Below are 19,083 nucleotides of genomic sequence, written 5' to 3'. Positions count from 1 at the left end.
ATAATAAGAGGCAGTAGTTCAAACTAGATTTGCTAGACCATCTAAGCAAGACCTGAAAAGGAGATATACTAGTTTGCTTGGGCCACCATAACAAAGTACCACAGACTGGGTGGCTTAAACAATAAACAGAAACTTATTTTCTCACAATTCTGGAGGCTAGTTTCCAAGGTCAAGGTATCGGCAGGATTGGTTTCTCCTGAGGCCATTCTCCTCAACTTGCAGATTGCCATCTCCTACCTTATCTTCACACTGTTTTCCCTCTGTACATGTCTGTGTCCAAATTTCCTCTTCTTACAAGGACATCAGTCTTGTTGGGTTAAGGTCCACCCTAATGACCTCATTTTACATCTTTAAAGACCCTATATCCAAATACAGTCACATTCTAAGGTACTGGGGGCGGGGGGGCTTTAGAACTTCAACATATGAATTTGGGGAGGATAATACAATTCAGCCCATGAAAAGAAATAATCAAAAGCTTGCAACCTGAAGCTCAACAGAACTTCAATGATATAAAACAATTGAGCCTGATGAGCCAAAAGAGAAGCTTTTACCAGAGAAAATGATTGGGGTTCTGTGGCATTTTCCTATCCATCTCATGCAGGAGGAAAGATAGATACTTCACCCTCACTCCATGTCAAGTGAAAAGGGCTGTAAAAGAACTATTTATACAGCTCACATATATTTCACGAAACGTAGAATACTCATGAAACGTAGAAGACCAGGTTTTGCCCTATGCCTGGGAAATGGAATGTAAAAGAGAGACAGCTAATGTGAAGGTTAATTTTATGTGTCAACTTGACTGAGCCACAGGCTGCCCAGATATTTGGTCAAACATTATTCTAAGTGTATTTGTGAGGGTGTTTTGAAATAAAATTACCATTTGAACAGGTAGAATGAGTAAAGCAGATTGCTCTCCCTAATATGGGTGGCCTTCATCCAATCACTTGAAGGCTGAACAAAACACAACAAAATAAAACAAAAAAATGGCTGATCTTCCTGTGAGTAAGAGAGACCTCCCCCTGCCTGATGTCTTGAACAAGGAAATTGTTTTATTTTTTTTTCCTGCCTTCAGACTCAAACTGAAACTTTGGCTCTCCATGGGTCTTGAGGCTGCTGGCTTTCAGACTGGAACTTTCACCATCAGCTCTCCTGGGTCTGCAGCTTGCTGACTACAGATCTTGGGACTTCTCAGCCTGCATAATGATATGAGAAAATTCCTTATAATAAACCTATATATCTATAGATCTATAGACCTACATAGCTATACCTTTATCTCTCTCTATACCTATCTATATAATACATTTATTATAAGAAATATATAGACATCCTGTTGGTTCTGCTTCTCTGGAGAACCCCGACTAATATAGCTAAAACTGTCAAGAGATGACCACACTAGAAACGAGTTGTATTTCCACTGATTAGATGGAGTAGAGGAGGGTTTTCCATGGTCCAGATGTGATCATGTAAGTGGACGCTGCCTTTAGGGTCACCATTTCAAAGAGACTCTGTCAAAGAGACTCCTCAGCTAAGAGGCACTGGAGGTATACTATTGGAGGGGAAAGCTGAGGGGGTGTCATATAGCTCCCAACAGAAAAGAGGTATTGCTTGATACAAAGCAGGCTGCAGTCTTTGAAATTTCAAAGAAAATCACCACAATGTCTCAAGAGAGAAAGACTTGGTATTGAACTTAAGCACACAAATGCCAGATCAAAATTACATTTGTTGGAGAACAAGAAGAAGACAGATGAAGGTGGTCAAAAGGTACAACTTCCTGTTAGACATTAGCTGTCACAACAGAAAACTGGAGGAGGCATTATCCTGGATGATCTCTAAGATTTTCATTTTTGGTTAAAATATTTTTCTTTCTAAGATTCTAAAGCCCAAAATATATCATCATTTTTCCTTCCAGTTTTATATATCATCTTTCAGATTCACTGTGATCAATTTCATGTTGCCAGTTTCCTAGACTAATCAGTGAAGAAATAGTGCCAGATTTCCGCCTAATCATTTAAGTCTGACACTCTGTGCTAAGGACATTTCTGATATAACTATACATGCAATACTGAAAATCAGAATAGTTAGTGGGCATGGTCTTTGTTTTATGTGATGATGTTTAGAGATTCCTGCGAGCAACAGACTTGAAAGGGTAACTCAAATATAAACACTTTTGCCTATATAATAAAGTGGAAATTCCATAGCATGCATTCAAAGCCACGAGCAATTTGAACTTAACCTCTCTTCCCATCTTCATCTCATTCCAATCCTTAAACTCCAGTAACCTCCAGACTACTTGCCTTGTATTATACTTATTTTTCTTCCCTATCCATCTGGTAAACTGTTTTACATCCTCAAGATTCTCCAGAAGTCTTAACATCAATCAACACACTCCTTTGTGAAAGTTTCCCAAGTATCTCAGTGTGTCACAAATTTTCAACTGTAGCACTTTTTCTACAGTTCTATTATAAGATTTAACATGTAATATCACAATTGATAACGTGCAACTAACTCACTGGGAAAACAATTTGACTGAGGAAGGAAGAGGAAGAAAACAAATGTGAGTTTGGTCATATGCATCCTTTCTTTTCCCCCTCCCCAAACTTAGGCCCAGTGCCTGCTCTAGTGCCTATAATATAGAACAATGGGAAATCACCTCACAGTATCACTTCATAGAATTTTCTCTGGTTGTTTTAAGACCCTTGCTTTAGAGTTGATCTCAAATAGGTGAAAGAAAACATACATAATTTTAAAACTCATTCCCTGGGTCTTTGTCAGAGGTAGAGACAAAAAATGGATGGCTCCTTGCAGAATAGAACATATTAATGAGTATTTGGATGTGTGTTTCAGAAGCACAGGTAGAGACATAATTGCTATGTATAAGAATACTAAGAATGTAAAAATAGTATGAGGTGTTGAGGATTGGTAAATAGAACAGAGAAATGAGAAATCTGGGCAAAGTAGAGGGATGCAAAGAGGGAGTGGTAGTTTTGAGCCAAAAAGAAGGGAACATAGCCAGTGTGCAGACAACAGACACTTGCATCAAGAATAACAGCTGGGAACTGATGACTGGGTAAAGTAGGCCACAGTGAAGACTGTAGGAGGATGTAAGACACCTAGAAATCTACATAAATGTTATGAAAATATTCTACAATACATAGGACTGATAGAATCTCAAATTATCTTATTTGGATATTAAATAAAGGGTGATCCCGAATGCTAGAAGGCTTAGTGCTTTAATATTTTCTCAAAGCTGTTGAGCTGGAGTTGCTGTTATGGCATGGTGGCTTAAGCACACTATAACTCATCCTTCACACTGATTACAACTGAAAGTTATAGATGAAAGGCAAAATAATTACCTGAAGAATCTAGAAAAATAAAGGAAAATGGGCAGATTATGAAGGAAAGCTAAAAGTTTGAAAAGTAACCTAAGCAAGTAACTAAAACTCTATAGAAACCCCATCTTTCCAAAACCAGCAGAGTAGCCTCTGCAGGTTGGAGGGGAGGGGGAACCATGAATAAAAGAGAACTGGAGAAGAGAATCCACTAATTGTGAGCATGAATTGTCACAAGCCTCAGATTCACCCTTGAGCTATACCTGTGTGGGACAGAACCAAACCAGTGTAGCAAAGGCTTTGAGAACTGGACTGAGATTTGAACCACCACCCACAGAAACAAAGAGAACTTAAGGTCTGAACCTAACTGGATTGACTGCTCCTAAAAAAAACACATCAACATTCTCTGGAGGATTTTAACAAGACCCAGAGCCTATAGAACTTAATATTCACAGTGTTTAGGACACCATTCAAAATTACTCAGTGTATAAAAAAATCAGGAAAATGTGGAAAATTCTCAAGGGAAAAGATTATCAGCAAATGCTAGCCCTGAGATCACTCAGACAGAACAATGCCTGACACAGATTTTAAAGCAGTGATTGTTACCATGCTCCCAAAATAAATAAAAGGCACTGAATTCAATGAAAAGAATTCTCAGCAGATAAATAGATCTTATAACAAAAACCCAACTGGTAATGTAAGTTAAAAATGCAGGGCATCCCTGGTGGTGCAGTGGTTGAGAGTCCATCTGCCGATGCAGGGGACATGGGTTCATGCCCCAGTCCGGGAGGATCCCACATGCCGCGGAGCAGCTGGGCCCGTGAGCCATGGCCGCTGAGCCTGTGCGTCCGGAGCCTGTGCTCCGCAATGGGAAAGGCCACAGCAGGGAGAGGCCTGCATACCGCAAAAAAAAAAAAAAAAAAAAAAAAGCAGTATCTAAAGTAAAACAACAACTACAAACAACAACAACAACAACAAAACACACAAAAAGCAAACACCAAAACCAACCTTCCTGGATGAGCTGAACAGAACAGATAAGAAAGAAATCAGTGAACCTGAAGACAGTCAATAGAAATTATTCAATCTGAAGGACAGGGAACAAATATTGGAAATAAAAACTAACAGAGCCTCAAAGACCTGTGAGAAAAATATCAAAAAGCCTAACTGAGGAAAATTGAAGTATTAGGAGAGGAGAAAGAGACTGGGCAGAAAAAAATATTTGAAGAAATCAAAACCAAAAATTTCTCAAATGTGATGAAAGATATAAAGCTAAGTGAACACTAAACAGAATTAAATGCAAAAAAACTACACATAGACACTTTATAACCAAACTGCTGAACTAAAAGATAACTGAAAAAATTTTTAAACAGCCAGAAAATGTGATACATTTTGTTATAGAGAACATTGTGCCCTCCTAAAATTCATATATTTAAGTCCCAATGCCCAAAACCTCAGAACATGACTGTATTTGGACATAGGGTCTTTAAAGAGGTTGTTAGGACAAAATAAGGTCATTAAGGTGGGTCTTAATCCAATATGACTGGTATCCTTAAAGGAAGAGGAAATTTGGACATAGTCAAGTACAGAGGAAGACCATGTGAAGACACAGAGAGAAGATGGCCATCTACAAGTCAAGAAGAGTGGCCTCAGAAGAAGCAAACCCTGCAGACACCCTGATCTCAAAATCTAGCCTCCAGAATTGTGAGAAAATAAATCACTTTATTTAAGCCACCCAGTCTGTGGTACTTTGTTATGGTAGCCCTAGCAAATAAATATACATTTGCTCTATACATTCAACATATTTCCAATAAAAACATCCAACGTCTTTATTCCTGTCCTACCCCTAGGTTCTTCAAAACCATTTTTTTTTTCTTTAGATTCTATATATATGTGTTAGCATATGGTATTTGGGAGGGGGAAGGGTAAGCTGGGACGAAGTGAGAGATTGGCATGGACTTATATATGCTACCAAATGTAAAATAGATAGCTTGTGGGAAGCAGCCGCATAGCACAGGGAGATCAGCTCAGTGTTTTGTGACCACCTAGAGGGATGGGATAGGGAGAGTAGGAGGGAGATGCAAAAGGGAGGAGATATGGGGATATATGTATATGTATAGCTGATTCACTTTGTTATAAGGCAGAAACTAACACACCATTGTAAAGCAATTATATTCCAATAAAGATGTTAAAAAAAAAATCCAGTGTACTTTCTATTTTTGTAGAAATCAACAAGGAGATTCTAAAATTTATAGAAAAATACAAAGGATCTAGAATGGCCAAAAATAAAAGAGTAAATAAGTAACATTTCAGGACTTAACTGAAACCAAGACTTTCTTGGTTATAATAATCAAGACAGTATGGTATTGCAAACAACCAAATAAATGAATAGAAGAGAACAGATATTGTCTAGAAATAGACACATACATATACAGCCAACTGATTTTTTTTTTAACAAAGAGGGCAATTCAGTGGGGAAAGGAAAGTCTTTTCAACAAATAATGTTGGAGCAACTGGATATCTATATGGAAAAAGGTGAACATTGATCCTTGCCTCATACCAATCATGAAATGTAACTCAAAATGGATTATAGACCTAAATGTAAAACTTAAACTATAAAATTCTAGAAAAAGTTGTAGGAAAAAAAATCTTTGCCATCTTGGGGTAGGTGAAGAATTCTTAGAGAGAACTTAAAAATTCAAAACAAAAAAAATAGATAAATTAGATTCTATCAAAATTTAAAACTTTTGGAAAACAAAAGGACGAGACACAAACTGAGAGAAAATAGTCACAACACATGTATCAGACAAAGGAATTGTAACTGGAATATACAAAGAACTCTTAAACTTTAATAACAAAAAGACAAACGACGCATTTAGAAAAACAAACGTGAAGTCACTTTAGAAAAGCGTATATATGAGCAAAAGTACATGAAAAGATATTCAACATTATTGGTTATCAGGGAAATGCAAATTAAAACCACAGTGAGATACTAGTGGTTAAAATTAATTCTTAAAAATTAAATCTACTCTTCCACCTGACCCAGACATTACAGTCCTAGCTATTTAACCAAAAGATACAAACACATATGTCCACACAACACTTGCACAAAGTGTTTATAGCAGCTTTAGTTGTGACAGCTAAAAAACTGAAATCGGTATGCAAGTCCATGAACAGAGGAATGGTATATGCATTCTATGGAACAGTACTCAGCAATGGAAAAATAACACGGAAAAATCTCAAAACCATTATGCTGAGTAAAATGAGTCAAACTTTTTTAAAGAATGTATTACATTTATATAAAAGTCTAAAACTAATGTAAAGATTCAAAAAACAATTCAGTGATTTTCTGGAGCACGTGGTGGAGGACAGGATGGATTGCAAAGGGGCACAAGTAAACTTTAGACTGTGATGAAAACGCTCATCATCTTGTAGCTATGATATGGGTATGTATATAAATGGATCAATTTGTATACTTTAAATATATAGTCAGTCCTTGTTATACATGGTAGTTACGTTCTATATAATTGTTGTAAATACTGAATTAGAGAATACAACTATTGCTCTTGGGGAAACAGAGTTAGGTTCCTGTGAGCCTCTTCAGTCAACAACATTTTCATCAACCAATATGTCATTTGCGTAATACACGTTCATCTGCCAAAATCCTTGTAAAATAATCCTGTCTCATCAGCACTGAAAACCTGTTCTCTCACATAACCTTCCTCTTGTGTAAAACTTAGCAGGTATTTTTTAAAATTCTTCTGCAGTGGGGCTTCCCTGATGGCGCAGTGGTTGAGAGTCCGCCTGCCGATGCAGGGAACACGGGTTCGTGCCCCGGTCCGGGAAGATCCCACATGCCGCGGAGCGGCTGGGCCCGTGAGCCATGGCCGCTGAGCCTGCGCTTCCGGGGCCTGTGCTCCGCAACAGGCCAGACCACAACAGTGAGAGGGCCACGTACCGCAAAAAAAAAAAAAAAATTCTTCTGCTGTCTCCTGATTTACAAAATCTACCTCACACACCAATTTAACATTTTTCATTTGTGTTAAATTTCTAGCCCCAAGATGGAGGCGCTCCTTCCCGGGGTACCTCATCAGCAAACCGAAACTTACACAATTTTCATTTCGCTCTTAAAGCTCCTCCGCTAGGCTAGAAACTCAGTGTAACCAGTCAGTCACTTCCCAAACACCAAGCCAACTTTAGGCTCTATACTTACTTTCCTGTTCCTTGATCTATGCAAATAAGCTCGGATATGAAACCCCAACCAATTAACTGAAGCCGTCTACTTCCTTGTTTCCCGCTTGTGTAACCGCAGAACCCACTCCAAATCTGGTCCCATCCTGTTTCTAACAAGACAACAGAACAAAACCGCAAGTCATGCAGCCCAAGCATGCGCGGAGGAGAAAATTTTGACCTCTAACACCGGAAACCAAAGTTTCTCCCAGCCCCGAGCCAACGGACCAGGACGTGACTGGAACCTAAACACCGGAACCCCTTCACAAAGCAAAGGGTCCAGCGTCCGGGAAGATCAGGTGCTGAAGCCCCTTTACCACTCCTAGATGGCCAAGTGCCAAAACCCTCCAATGGAAACCTGCCTCGCCAGCCTGTCCGCACATTAGAGCTCCTCCCCTAACTCCTAAAAGCTTGACCCAACGGCAGATCAGGGAGCGAGATATAAACCATGATTCCTGTCTCCTTGCTAGCCAACCTCGCAATAAAAAGGTCTTTTCTCAAAAGCCAGTGCCATAGTGCTGTGGCTCCTATGCACATAGTCCCAGTGAGCCCTTTGGTCTATAACACTTGCCTTTCTATAAAAGCTTGCAGCCCTTTCCCCTTACTTTGCAGTTCTCTGAACTCTTCAGAGAGGAAACTGCTCTTTCATGAAGTGTTAAATAAAGTTTGTTTATATCACCTAAATTGTTTTCTTTAATCATTTTAACACATGATATCACCTTTTGAAACATGCAAGCCAGCCAACACTAGTCAAGGAGGGCTTAACATTTTGCTGACCTTAGGTAATATAAATGTACATTTCTTTGGCTTTTAGCCTCAGCATAATTCGGTCCGCTATGTTTTTTTTTTTTAAATCAGTCATCATCTCATGAATCCACAAATTTAGCCACTTTTCCATATTTTCCACAGCTTCACCTATAAATGTTACTTTAGCACTTTCCAAAGCAGCTTCAGATACAGATTGGCAAGTTTCCTCTTCTTTTTCTGGAGGTACCATATTGTTGATTCATTAACACTGAACTCAGAACCTGAAGGAAGTTTATCTAAACAACATCTTTTCATTAGGCACATCACAGCCTTCTCACACTTAGGATCACCAGACAGTGCTTCAGCACTAGGCTTGGGAGACCATTTTAAACAGCAAAATCACCAACAAAAAGCACAGAGCTTCCCTGGTGGCGCAGTGGTTGAGAGTCCGCCTGGCGATGCAGGGGACACGGGTTCGTGCCCTGGTCCGGGAAGATCCCACATGCCGCGGAGTGGCTAGGCCCATGAGCCATGGCTGCTGAGCCTGCATGTCTGGAGCCTGTGCTCTGCAATGGGAGAGGCCACAACAGTGAGAGGCCCATGTACCACAAAAAAAAAAAAAAAAGCACAAAAAATGTGAACAAAATGCCACTGTATGCATCGCCAAAAAAAGCACTTGTTTACAATCTGAGAATTGAAACATGAAGGCAAGGCAAGTTTCTAATGTTCTGCTGTTCTGTACATGTCTGGAGGACTGAAAAAGCATCTTGAGTATTGATTTCAGGGTTATAAATAAACTTAAGCAAGTAGGCGAATTCACAAATACGAGATGTGCAAATTAGAATCAACTGTGTGTAGTTCGCTGTACTTCAATTATACTTCAAAAATGTGTGAAGAAGATTGTTGGTGCATATGTTCAAATGAATGAATGAGGGAACTTAAGTAACTGTGCAGAACAAAGTCTTCAGATATGCAGGTGTACAACAACTAGTCTGAGACTCTTGGGAAATAGGCAGTCATCTCTGCCCATTTCTTCCGTGCCATCTGCAGAATAAAACCAGGAACACCTGACAACTGATTGTAGCACACACTGCCAGCTTCGTGATGTTGATACTTTACTGTAGTCACATCCATGCTTCAGGAACAAAGCACGTGGAAAAAATGGAGATGATCTCAGACCATCCTCCAACACAGTTTAAACAGGAGTTCCCCTGCTCTGAAAAACGAACCAGAACATTTTCTCCATAGAGGTTTTTTACAGGTCTACTGATTCCCAAGTTTCTAACAGCCACTGTGACCTGAAAGAAATCTGTACATTTTTCGGGTTAAATTAGCACAGTGAGGGTGTCACTGTAAGGACTTTTGTGCAGACAATTTAGAGACTACAGCTCACTCAGTTCTAAATCATGTCTCTTTCCAACTTTAGTTAGCATATACCACACCAAGTAACTTTAAAAAAAACAAATCTAGGTCCGCCTGCCGATGCAGGGGACACGGGTTCATGCCCCGGTCCGGGAAGATCCCACATGCCGCGGAGTGGCTGGGCCCGTGAGCCATGGCCGCTGTACCTGCGCGTCCGGAGCCTGTGCTCCGCAACGGGAGAGGCCACAACAGTGAGAGGCCTGCGTACCGCCAAAAAAAAAAAAATCTAGGGTCTCCCAACAACCAATATTGTCATTATTTCTTAAATGTGTCACTGACCTACTGTTGCTAAGCTACTCATTTTAACATTTTTTCTCCACATTTTGTTTTAAATTATTCCTTATCACTCTTATTCATAGATCATATTTGTCTAAATATAAACTCCTTTATCTGTGTTTAGTTGTTTTCACCTAACAGTTGTTTTAGTTGTTGCTGTTTTTTTTTAACATCTTTATTGGAGTATAATTGTTTTACAATGGTGTGTTAGTTTCTGCTGTATAACAAAGTGCATCAGCTATACATATACATATATCCCCATATCTCTTCCCTCTTGCGTCTCCCTCCCTCCCACCCTCCCTATCCCACCCCTCTAGGTGGTCACAAAGCACTGAGCTGATCCACCTGTGCTATGCTGCTGCTTCCCACTAGCTATCTATTTTACATTTGGTAGCGTATATATGTCCATTTTCATGTATTTAAAATACTTCAACTTTTACTCCTGAGGATTTACAGTTCAGAAAAAAAATAACACACCTCACAAATAGGCAGGATATTTAAGATACTTTTTTTAAAACCTGAATGTCTTGGCCTCTGTGCTGCTGTCTTTTTGACAATTTTTTCTCTGTTTCTGCCTCTCTGATTGTATGGATTTCTGTCTATCATTCTCCATTCCTATCTTCCTCATTTTCTTCTCTGATTACTGTCATTCTGTGTCATTGTTCATCTCTGCAGTTCTTTGTCTTAACCTGTCTTTCAGTTTTTATCACTTCCTATAGAAGATTCTTTTCTTTCTATTTTCTCTTTTTCATTCTGCTGTCATGGGGGACAGCATAGTGCAGAGGTTAAGAGTTTGGTCTCTGGAGCCAGACTTCTCAGGTCTCAATACTGGCTTTGCCACTTATTAGCGATAACAAGTAAATAACCTAAACTTTCTGGGATTCAGTTTTCTCATCTGTAAAATGGGGATAATAAGATCATCCTCATACAGTTTGTACTAGCTTTACATGATTCATCCTGGAAAATCACTTTTGAAAATGTCTATAGCACAGTTATCACTACTGTTGTTTGGTAAGTAAATTAAATAGTAATGTAATTTATTATCAGAAATATTATACTGACATGGAGACAATGATATTGAATTAAGTGGAAACAATGACAGAAATGGGGGGAGATGAAAAGGAAAGATTTGGGGCAGGACAATGTTAGTTTAGGGACTAGGGATGAAAACACCTTACATAGAACTGGAGTCTTTATGGTCTTTCTGGTTATTATCAGTGTATTTAAGAATGAGGAAGAGCCTATACTCTTACAAGAAATGGTAATCAATTATTCACTGGGTTCATTTTGTACTATATCAATTTACCCAAGCTGAAACAGTATTTTCCAGAATTCTATTCCTTGTGTGGCTGGCCACAAGTGAAATTTGCAAAAGACTCAGAATGTGGAAAGGAAGCAACAGGCACTGTCTTCTGAAGGTCAGTGTAAGGTGCCAGGGGTCACTGTAGCTCCCACACCTCGCACCAGACAAAGTTAAACAGCCACAGAAGAATTTGTTCAAGAATATTGCAAAGGAGAGCAGACTGAACTCAACTCTACTGAAACACAAGGTGGGATTGTGTTTAGGGGCCAGGGTGAGCTAGTGGAAAAGTACTGGAGGCTGCTGTGGGGGAGATTGATCAATGGGATGTGGACAGCATATTGAGTTATTCCTGAGCTTGCAAATATTTTTCTCTGTGACTAAGCCACCTGTCTGCTCATTGGTGCCCATGAAAGTCAGGCTCCTACCTTCCCACAAAGTCTGAGAGATACAGGTGCTATCTGCTTCGATGTTCACATGTCAGATGGTCTCCAGGTTTTTGAGAAAGTCACTTCCAGGGTGGTGAAACTGACAAGAGGTTGGGATGTTTCCAAGGAGCAGAGAAAGAGTTTACAATTCCAAGTTTCCTAAGGTAAAGTGATCTAAGAAAGAGGAGGTCAGGGATCTACAGTTAGTCTGATCCCTGTCCTTTTGGAATTTTATGGAGGCTTCATTATATAGGCACAATTGATTATATCATTGGTCATTTGTCATTGATCCAACCTCCAGCTCCTGTCACATCCCTAGGTCCCCAGAGGTCTCAGCGGCCATGGCTCACGGGCCCAGCCACTCCGCGGCATGTAGGATCCTCCCGGACCGGGGCACGAACCCATGTCCCCTGTATCGGCAGGCGGACTCTCAACCACTGTGTCACCAGGGAAGGCATGCTGAGGGGAAATGTAAGGCCAATTTGGTCACTTCCAAATAAAGTCTCTGCTTACTAAACCTGGATTTGGTTTTGTGGCTCCGCCTCCACTCCTGCTGCACCTCCTACTTCACCTTCTCTGGTCCTGCTTCAGCAAGGTGAGCAGTCCTCTGGTAAAGAGCTTCAGCTTCTTCTGAAGGTCACTTAAGGCTAGAAGCAGTGGGGGCCAGATGTGGGTTCTCCCCACTTCACACTCAGCCCTGCTGACCTAAGAGTAACCTCAGGCCCACCTCCAGGAACAGAGACAACAGCCTTCCAGAGACTCTTCACCAGTTTGTAGAAATCTTAATGATGCAATAAATCCTTTTTTTCATTTCACTCATAAGTGGTTCTGACCCTGTGACTGAACCCTACCTGATGTATTGCCTTAGCAAATAAGAATGCAACCAGGTACAACTTCTAATTTCTGCCTCAAATTATGTTTTAAAAATTAATGCAACATTAATATCCCTGAACTGGTAGAAATAACTCTTTTGCACCATAAATGTATGAAAAATAAAGCCAAAATATATTAATTTCTTACAATTAAATAATTCAATTTTTTTCTATTTCTGCTTCAGCAGTTCTTTTCTGTAAATTCTTTAGCCAAATTGCCAAATGCTCTGTTAAGAAAAAAACAAAACTCAACCTTTCAAAAACATTTTTCCTCTTTAGTAAGTTTTTTTTGCCCCGTCATCCTGAAAGGAAATCCTCTATCTGTCATCTGCCTTAAAAAGTTCTGGTAATCTGTAACTCTTGGTTACTAAGTAATTATACTGGTTGACTCTGCCTCTGGGGCCTTCTCACTGATGTCAGTATCAGTGTCAGTATTAGCTAATCTATTGATCTGAATGCTGATTTCCATCTACCACACACACTAACTGGGGGCTAAGATTTCAATATACCTTTTTTGGAAGACACTGTTCAATCCATAACACCAGTCCAATGGAGATGAGGGACAGAGCATTCCATGCAGAGAGAACAGCAAGTACAAATCTCCTGAGTTTGGAAAGAAAGCATTATTTAAAGACCAGCATTTCAAAACTACAATGAGATATCATCTCACACCAGTCAGAATGGCCATCATCAAAAAATCTAGAAACAATAAATGCTGGAGAGGGTGTGGAGAAAAGGGAACACTCTTGCACTGCTGGTGGGATGTGAATTGGTACAGCCACTACAGAGAGAACAGTATGGAGGTTCCTTAAAAAACTACAAATAGAACTACCATATCACCCAGCAATCCCACTACTGGGCATATACCCTGAGAAAACCATAATTCAAAAAGAGTCATGTACCAAAATGTTCATTGCAGCTCTATTTACAATAGCCCGGAGATGGAAACAACCTAAGTGTCCAATCATCGGATGAATGTATAAAGAAGATGTGGCACATATATACAATGGAATATTACTCAGCCATAAAAAGAAATGAAACTGAGCTATTTGTAATGAGGTGGATAGACCCAGAGTCTGTCATACAGAGTGAAGTAAGTCAGAAAGAGAAAGACAAACACCATATGCTAACACATATATATGGAATTTAAGAAAAATATATATATCATGAAGAACATAGGGGTAAGACAGGAATAAAGCCACAGACCTACTAGAGAATGGACTTGAGGATATGGGGAGGGGGAAGGGTAAGCTGTGACAAAGCAAGAGAGAGGCATGGACATATATACACTACCAAACATAAAATAGATAGCTAGTGGGAAGCAGCCGCATAGCACAGGGAGATCAGCTCAGTGCTTTGTGACCACCTAGAGCGGTGGGATAAGGAGGGCGGGAGGGAGGGAGATGCAAGAGGGAAGAGATATGGGAACATATGTATATGTATAACTGATTCATTTTGTTATAAAGCAGAAACTAACACACCATTGTAAAGCAATTATACTCCAATAAAGATGTAAAAAAAAAAAAAAAAAAAAAAAGACCAGCAAACATGCTCTCATGCAACTGGAGAAGAGAGATTAAAAGAGCAGCATAGTATGAGACTGCCCAAGGGAGAGCACATAGGGCAATACAGCCAGAGTAAGTTGTTTGCAATGGGATGTCACCCATGTGTTTCAAGAAGAAAAGTGAAATGATCTTATTTCTATTTTTAAAAGATCAGTCCGGGTAGTAGGTATTGAATAGGTTGCAAGGGGTAGGGTAATAAAAACTTAAATATAGAAAAAAACTTGTAAAACAAAAGATACTATAAATAATGAAAAGAAGACATGGTAAACAAAGTTAAAATTTAAGCAGAAGACAGGGTGAAAATATTGACAGCATATATAATACACAGAGTTAGTATACTGATATATATGAAAGTCATAAAATCAATGCATATAAGATGAACAATCTAGTGGAAATAAGAAATAGAAATGGGCAATTCACAGATAAAATACAAATATGATCAATTACATATGGAAAAGGTCCAGCTTTACCAGCATTTGGGAAAACAGAAGCAATGAGTTTGAAAATTTCATTCATCAAATTAAAACAAAAAGATTTATAATTATACAATTATATACTTAATTGTATTAATAAGGGTGAAATGAATAGATACTATCAAGCACTACTATTGGGAATGTGACTAGATATAAGCACTTTAAAAGTAAAACTTCACTTGTTCTGTACCTACCCTACAGAATATATTCCCAAAGAGGCATGTACACTGATGTTCCCTATACTGTTATTATTTTTACATAGACTATATGTTATATACATTAAAACATATTCAAACAATAGTATATGCTTTCTATGGGTACATATCCATAGACATAGAAATACACAAAAAACATATGAAAAAATACAAACCAAATTGATTATAATAATAATCTCTGGGTGAGTAACTATGAAAATTGGTAAGTCAAAGGATAATTTAGGGCTTCCCTGGTGGCGCAGTGGTTGAGAGTCTACCTGCCAATGCAGGGGACGCGGGTTCGTGCCCCGGTCCGGGAGGATCCCACATGCCGCGGAGCGGCTGGGCCCGTGAGCCACGGCCGCTGAGCCTGCGCGTCCGGAGCCTGTGCTCCGCAACGGGAGAGGCCACAATAGTGAGAGGCCCGCGTACCGCAAAAAAAAAAAGGGATAATTTAATCATATTTTACTGCTTGAATTTTTTAAATCAGGAAAATGCATTCCTCACAGACACTGTACAAAAGAGTAGTTAGATGTACAGACTCTGGAGCCAGACTGCCTGCTTTTAAATTCCAACTCTGCCACTTACACATGTGAACTTGGGCAAGTTACTTAACTTCTTTGTTCCTCTGCCTTTTTATTTGTAAGATGAATATAACAACTGAAACTACTTATACATTATTTTGGATATATGTGATGATTAAGTTAAAATGTTATGTATATATATGTGGATATATATGTATGTGTGTGTGGATATATATATATTATATTTGACCTCTTCTATTTTGAAAGAGGCAATGATTTGTCCTCTTCAGAATAAGTTAGTCTGAAAATGTATTTGCCTTATCCACATGCTGGTTTCTACTAGCACCACCATGTGTAGACTTTCCAAATGCTGTAAATTGGTTGTTTATTAGTGGTTATGGCATATATATATAGACACACACACACACACACACACACACACACACACACACACACATATGGAGTTTAGAACCAGCCCTAATACATAGTAATGTTAATTCTTATAACTTGTGTAATTTAAAATATTTTAAAAGTTAAATATGAACCCAAAGAAAGAGATTGTCAATTTGGGGAAATACATGTAGAGTTATAAGTACAAATCTATGATTTCTTGTATTATTTCAGAGGGAGTTACCTTTTATTGTTGGAACTGTAAGAGAAACTTGAACAGAAGATGGGGAACTTTAAATCTCAGATTTAGATAAGTTTATGTGAGAAAACATCCATCAGTGAAGAAAACATATCTGGCTGGATTAAGGAGTTCACTTAAGGATGTTGTGGGAAAAGAGCATGAAGCATGAAAGGCTTTGAGTTTGATGCTCCGGGGTTTGAACTTTTGTCTCTGTAGCAAAGAAGACTCCTTGATACTTTTTGAGCAGGAGTGTGATATAGTATGTTAGCAGTTTTAGGTTGACTTTTCTATTCTTGGTATACAGGATTGACTGTAGAGGAAACACCAGAGTAAGCAGGCCTGTCATGGCTACAGCAATAGTTTGGTGATAAGGATGTGAACTAAAATGGTTAGAAAGGGAAAGAAAAGTAAGATCAACAGTACCTGTGAATCCCTTGGTTTCCGGAAATATACCACCTTACACCCAATTCGAGTTGTCAGATTTAGAAAATAACAACATAGGAAACCCAGTCAAATTTGAACTTCAGATAAATAGCAAATAATTATTTAATGTAAGTATGTCCCTAATATTGCCTTTACTGTTTCCCTGAAATTCAAATTTAATTGGATACCTTATATTTTTATCTAGCACTCCTAACCTCAATAAGCATATTTTATCTTTATAATCAGATTTAATGATCCTAGACATTAGTTTAACTCCTTTGTTTGACTGTTCAATCAATGACATGAGAAAACAGGAGTGTCCAAATGGCAATCACAACTTCTCTTTCAATGGGACCATGGTTATGTCTCCTAGTGGAATCATTCCACTTCATATTTAAGGCAGCAGAGCCCAAAGTCATGGGAACTGAACACAAGAAGTCTGTGAGTAGGCTGTTAGTGACGGGAGGTGCCCCCACTCCCACACCACACCAGTCACTGGTTCTGAGCATATGGTTCCTCTTTTGGACTGTACCCCAACACTGCAATTTGTTATCACCCAGCCAAGACTGTTACTGGTGTCTTTAATAGGTTATTCTTCCATTAAACCTTTCTTCCATTACAATGGCTGAACTGGTACATGATAAAATTTGTAAATCCTCTGTGTTAAGCCCATTTATCACTACTTTTGCTATAAAAATGTTACTTAGTCAAACACAGCAGTAAACATAGCATTTGGAGAGTCTACACGTGGTGGTGCTAGTAGAAACTAGCATGTGGATAAGGCAAATCCATTTTCAGACTAAGTGTTATTCCAAAGAGGACAAATCATTGCCTCTTTCAAAATAGGAGAGGACAAATATAATCGATTTGCCATCTGGGACTGGCTGGTCTCCTGAGGAAATGGTGTCATATTAGGAGCTCAGCATTAGCTTCCACCACTGGAAAACTGGTCATTTATTAGTGGTTATAGCAGACTTGGTGAGTTGATATGCATTTTATTTACCTAAAACTAACCCCACTTCCTGTCATCATGGAAATTTTGTTAATGAACCCATTGAACAAGCACAAGGATGGCTGAGGAAAGAGGCTGCCTGACATGTGCAGAATGGGTCATCTTGTCTACCTGAACACTGAGAGCCTCTACTGAGTGGACATCCTCTGGAGGGCATTTGTATGCAGCAGCAATACAATATCTTTACACTCTGAGAGGTCCATCCATACTTGTTTTGGCAAAAATTCTCTAATCATGATTTTTTAGGTCCCTGGCCAGTCAGCCAAATTAGCCCTTGCCCAAAAGTAGATATAAATCCACACCTCTGGTCATTGTTCCTTCAACATAAACTGAACATACAGATATTCAGCCCATTAGAAGTATTTCCATTCTTCCCATCCCCAAGTATTGGGTTGGCTATTTAAGTGGGATACTGACCAAGAAAGTTCTGATAATGTAGGTTATCTTTCCTTACAGGTTTCATTCAACCAACCAAGAAAACAATATGATTCATTACTAATTCCCTCACTTAAAACCTTTAAACAAAGTCCTATGATGCTCAAAACTGCCAAAAATTGTTTTTAAAGTCTATGAAAAGTGAACCCATATAAGTAAGCTCAGCCCAATCCAATGTTATGCTCTTTCCTCTTTGGTCAAATAACTGTACTATCCTTCCTCTACATATACTCTTGGAATTCACTGATATAAATGAACAAAATTTTGAAATTATTTAGGTTTGAGAATTATCTTCCCCCAGATCATTCATTCTGCTAGTCCCTCACTAGGTGTGATCAGACCCTTTGTTACAGATTTGGAATCAAGAGGCTTGGTGGAGTGTCTTAAGGAGTATTAACTTCCTCTTGAAAGTTGCTTGCCTTAGGTAAAATTATTACAGGCTATTTCTGGTGACAAGAGAGGTTCAATGAAATTTGAGCAGTCAAGGACATCTGAATATATACATACATTCCTATTTTAATACTTAAGGGTCCCACCCTTTTTCAACCAATTCCCTAACATATGAGACTTGGCTAGCCAGGTAAATTTGTGGGGGTTTATTGGAGTATAATTGCTTTACAATGGTGTGTTAGTTTCTGCTTTATAACAAAGTGAATCAGTTATACATATACATATATCCCCACATCTCTTCCCTCTTGCATCTCCCTCCCTCCCACCCTCCCTATCCCACCCTTCTAGCTGGTCACAAAGCACCGAGCTGATCTCCCTGTGCTATGAGACTGCTTCCCACTAGCTATCTATTTTACATTTGGTAGTTTATATATATCCATATATACATTACCACTCTCTCACTTTGTCCCAGCTTACCCTTCCCCCTCCCCATGTCCTCAAGTCCATTCTCTAGTAGGTCTGCGTCTTTATTCCCATCCTGCCCCTAGGTTCTTCCTGACCTTTTTTTTTTTTAGATTCCATATATATGTGTTAGCGTATGATATTTGCTTTTCTCTTTCTGACTTACTTCACTCTGTATGACAGACTCTAGGTCCATCCACCTCACTACAAATAACTCAATTTCGTTTCTTTTTATGGCTGAGTAATATTCCATTGCATACATGTGCCACTCTTCTTTATCCATTCATCTATCAATGGACACTTAGGTTGCTTCCATGTCCTTAGCCAGGTAAATTTAATTGTGCTGTAATTCTGCTTACCACAGGATAAGTTT

Source organism: Lipotes vexillifer, unplaced genomic scaffold, assembly GCF_000442215.2.
Source record: "Lipotes vexillifer unplaced genomic scaffold, Lipotes_vexillifer_v1.1 scaffold409, whole genome shotgun sequence".
NCBI lineage: Eukaryota > Metazoa > Chordata > Mammalia > Artiodactyla > Lipotidae > Lipotes > Lipotes vexillifer.
Note: the sequence above shows the minus strand (reverse complement) of the source record.